A 5252-nucleotide genomic window follows, 5' to 3' on the forward strand; every position below is an offset into this window, starting at 1 on the left:
TGTTCTGAATACTCTACAAGCATGCCTTATATAGATGATAGATGTACATGAATGTTGGACACCATTTAATACCATTTGAATAAACATTGGAACAATGAATTTGGATACACCATTAAATACTGCAGATATAAGGAAGGATTTGTGTTATTATATTTGATTTATGATTATTGAGATTGAAAGCATTTGTGTTATTATATTTGATTTATGATTATTGAGATTGAAAGCATGGTATGTGTGTGAGATTTGAAACCATTAATTTCACTTAATTGACTCTAAATCAACCTTGTATGCTTGTAGAAATTGAACTATGGTTATTGGACCCTGTGCTCATTATAAAATTTTAATAATTTTAGGTGACGTTTCTTTCACAACAAAGAGGAAGTTGGCGGAGAGCTTAGGCTTGATTTGCATACCCTCTAATTTCCACTTGTGTTAAACTTGTTTATTGCCAGCTTAGAGCCCTATTGTATTTCATTCTTCTAATTTATGTTTATATAACTATTTACTGCTAGGAGTGCTATTAGTTGTAGTCTGAGGCCTTGGATGCTATTGCACATGACTGTTTTTGAGAAACTATTTTAATGGATTTGTTTAGATGTATAAATGTAGTATGTTTTTGGCAAGTGGATTATTTGAAGTATGTTGAGATTATTTTGTCTTGAGCTTTAAATATGCCCTAACTTGCTGAATTTGATTTAGATACAGTTTGATACATAATGAGGATTTATTATTTTTATTTTTATCTAATCATGGCAGACTCTTCTATCGTGATAGGAATTTTGCATTGTTTCAAGTTATTTGTTCAATTTGTAATAATCTTGGTCATAGTTTAATCTTTTCTATCAAGATTAGTTTGGTTTATAACTGCATTTACGATCCCTTTACAAGTATGACTGACTTTTTGTTCTTATTTTCCATGGATGTTGACTTGTTAATTGGTTCAATTTTTTTATCATGGTAATTATTTTTATTTGTTTGTCTTTCTATTATCATAGTAATGTTGGTTAAAATGTGTTTTGGAAACTAGGTGTTGCAATTTGGAAATTAGTTTGTTTTAATCAGATAAAAGGTGATTTGGAAAGGTGATATATTTTGATATCAAAGCCCTCACATTTAAGATTGTGGTTGGTTGTTACATCATTCATTAGATATACTAGGAATACGCAATGTTTGCACAGTTGCTTCTCCTTAAATTAATTAGATAGTTGGGTTGTGTGGTTGTTATATTGTTAGGTTTTAACCTTTTTCGGTTGACTTGCATCTTTAGGAGAGGAGAAGATGGTGAACACATGCCATACTCAAACTACAAATAACCATCTACCTCAAGACAACGATGTTCTCTTGAGTGAGATAAGGGATATGATTTTAAGAATTAAAGAGAAAGTGGAACAACATAAGGAGGAGTTGAATTGAATTAGAAGACAGGGTAATAAAGATAATATTCTTAAGAATGACAAAGTTCCTAGTGACAATCAATCAAAGGTAGGTCACTCTATAGAGGACCAATCAAGGGGTAAAGGTTCTTTACAACAGTAGCAGCATACATTATCCAACATGTCAATATGGAAGATCTTCTGCATGTTCAATCCGCCTACCTTTGATAGTTCCTTTAAGCTATCAATTGGTAAGGCATGGATCGATCGATTAGAAACAATTTTCATGTAGTTAAGTGTACTTCAGAACAAAAGGTAATGATGTCAGTGTTATTATTAAAAGGGAGTGCAATGAATTGGTGGAGAGGTGTAAGGCCTATTGATGAGTCATAAATTTCTTGGGAGGAGTTTAAAACCAACTTCTTTAGATTCTACTTCCTCTTAAAATTGTTGCAATATAAAGAAGAGGATGAATTTCATGCCTTTAAACAAGGAAATCAAGATGAGGAAGAGATTGGGAATGAGCAAAGGCTATATTCTTAAGGTAGATTCTCTTCTATGGGTCTTTTTGGAGGTATTAGCCAGAAAAAAAAATAGTTACCATTTTAGGAGTCGAGGGAGCTCAAGGCAAGGAAAGGGTAACTTCCAGAGAGGGTCTAGGCAGAGAGTTTGTTTCAAATATTAGAAGGTTGGTCACATAGTGCATTTTTGTAAGGAAGGCCGGTAGGGTATGCTAGAGGCTTGCTTCACCATTCCTGGCAGAGTATTCACCACAACTCAAGAGGATGTTGGAGCATCTTTGAATCTTATATGAGGTATGATGACACTTCAAGGCTAAAAAATTATGCTATGTTTCACTCAAAAGGGGAGTTTAGTTTTGTGGGCTATGTACTTTTGGATTGGTTGGGTGTATCCTTAGACTAAGTCTCTAACTAGTGGGATGAGGTTGGCACTTGGAAGGCATCAGGAAGGGTAAGGATTATGCATCAATTGTTTGTTTATTTAAATGAGATAATTATATATCTTTATTTCGAGAAACTTTAGTTCCATGGTTGTGAGTTGCAAAACATATTACTGAAGATTTGTATATGTACATATATCTATGGTTTGCAAAATGGCTTTAGGATTGTTTTTCTTATATGAGTTAGAATATTCATATTATGAGATGTTAGATTTTATTTATTATCTCTTATAATTTTCAAGTGAGGGTTGTAATAGGTTATAAGGGAATATGTCGGAGAATTGAGCCATTAGGGCTCTATCTTGTTCGCTCCCTTTTGTTTTCTTATCAACGTAGTACATTTTATTTTGTTATTGCTCAACTATTGCCTTGATTTAGAATGATTTATTCACCCAATAAATTAAATATTTTAAATTTAAAAGATTTATGAGAGCATCAAACTTTACCTGTAAAAGAAAAATACTTTGATTTTGTTTTGATTTTTAAACATCCTTTTTTGTTCTTTGATATTTTTTATCTACAAACTTAATGGTTGTCAATAATTTAAGAGTGGCACTAGCAGTGTTGACATGGACGACATGAGGAAGAGGAAGGATCATGTTGTCTGGTGGAAAATGAAAAACATTCGACGTTTATCAAATTTCTAGAGTCTGACCTTTTGAGTCGAATCATTGATCTTATGATTGAATCTTTAAATAAAGATTTTGTGATGGACCATACATGGAACATAGACCATATAAGAAGCAAGAAGGCGTGAAGTCCATCAATATTCATGAAGAGGATATACTTAAGGCTCAAGAGGAGTTAGAAGGCATGCCAAGCCAATGAAAGTCAAAAGTTGAAGTCTAAGATGTCTAAGAACCCATTGCAAAATATAAGGGGTTTCATGATAAGAACCTGGACCAAAGTTATGAAGGAAGCCATAACTTGTTTTACTAAAAAGTTCAAGAGCTTGAGCCTATATTCTTTAATAAGTGTTACACATCTAACAAGTTCAATGAAAAAAGTCCATACTTAACATCTTAAGGATCTAAGTCCATAAAGATGTAAGCCCAAATGGTGAAGACTCAAACCTATTTAATTTACTGTGTGCTAAATATGCTTGATGTAATTACCTTTGTCATTAACTTCTAACTACTAATGAGTGCTTGTCTTAGTAGTTAAGGACTTAGACAACTTAACCTGGGATCTCAAGTTTCAATCCCAAGATATATAGCAGTGCAACTGAGCATGCAAAGCATGTTTCGCCAGTGGTACCCGCGAAACCCCCTCAAAGAGGGCCCTATGTAAGCGAGGATCCAGATTAGTTTAAAGTGGATTGAGCGGGTAATGAACCCAACATACCCAAACACTATCAGGATATCAGGTGCAAAAGCTAAAAAAAAAAAACCTCTAACTACTCTACTAACCAACACCATTAACAAAAGAATCAATTGAGGCGCTCTCATTTAAAACATTTATTCAAAACAAGTATCAAATTCCAAAAATTAGATGTGAATAGCATGAAATATGCACATATCTCATATCCCTTAAGCCTCAATAGGAGAAACTCTTAAATTAATAATTTGAATACATTAATAGGAGTTTTAGCAAAATCCCCTTTAAAAATAAGACCTCTAGAAATTTTTACAGTGGTAATTTACAATATCAAGTTAGATGTACAATTTTAAACTCTTATAATATTAATTTTTTCATGGATTATACATGAGAAAAACATTACAAACTATCCAATTATTAAATAGACCTACAAATTATAAAGGGAAAAAATGCAAAATTGCAATATCAGCACAATGAAAATAATAAATTATATTATGGTTTAGAAAGAAGATATCTCAATGATTGTGGAGTATTGGACTTGATCAACTATCGTGGCTTCCTTATGAGAGTGAAAACAAAACAAAGCAAAAAATATTGGTGGATAAGTCAAAGAAAAGAGATAAAAGGTATGGAGAGGAAGGCCACCCTGATTTTGGGCATTTAAGGATTCATTATGAATTCTTTAGTCTTTGTTTTTATAATTCTAAGCTCATCTTATTAATTAATGTTGCAATTTATTTTATGTAACATTTTCCATTTGTATTAATTAATATTAAAAAATAATTTTATTTTATGTTACAAAAATACACTGTGCAATGATACCATACTAATTTAGCCAACAATAGCCCATTTAACACATTTCTATGCCATTGTAGCCTAAAGTTCTCCTATCAAACATTTTATCAAAACACCTTATGTGTATTTAAAACCAAACTATACAACAACTATCTTACTCTTTAAATTTCTTACACAGCAATTTCCAAACATATATATAAATTTACTATGCTGATTAAACTCATTCCTACTCTAAACATTAAGTTAAATACCATGAAAACAGAACATAACTAATCATTCTTCTCATATAGCAACCAAATATGCTTGAGGAGTTGAAGTATAATTACCTCAAATCCTCAATTTTTAGCTTACTTAGAATTTGATTCTCTCTCTTACTCACATACAAAAGCTCGAATAGAAAGGAGAAGGAAAAAAAAGCAAAGAATCAAACATGCACACACCATAGTAGGGAAGAACAATACGATAAAACTAAAGCTTCAACACTCAAACTAGAATAAGACAAAGTAGAACAGGGGTAGAAACTCAAACGATACAATATGGGACGAGGAAAGAGAAACAAGAATTTAGTGGTTGCCTCTGGCTACAGTAAACTCGGCTCCTCTGTGCACACCCTCACCGGTGATAAGAAGAGGAGGACAATAATGAGAGAGGGAAAATGAAGATTGAAGGTTCAAAACTGGTTTAATCGGGCACTCTCTCCCTCTCTCTCCTCTCTCTCTCTCTCTCTCTCTCAGAGTTACAGGCACGTGCACAAAAATAGGGGAAAATGGAGAAGGTCCAACGACACTGGTACTTCTGATAGTGGC

The sequence above is a fragment of the Prosopis cineraria genome, unplaced genomic scaffold (assembly GCF_029017545.1).
Source record: "Prosopis cineraria cultivar Desert tree isolate PC_DT_omini unplaced genomic scaffold, ASM2901754v1 PC8, whole genome shotgun sequence".
NCBI classification, from domain to species: Eukaryota; Viridiplantae; Streptophyta; class Magnoliopsida; order Fabales; family Fabaceae; genus Prosopis; species Prosopis cineraria.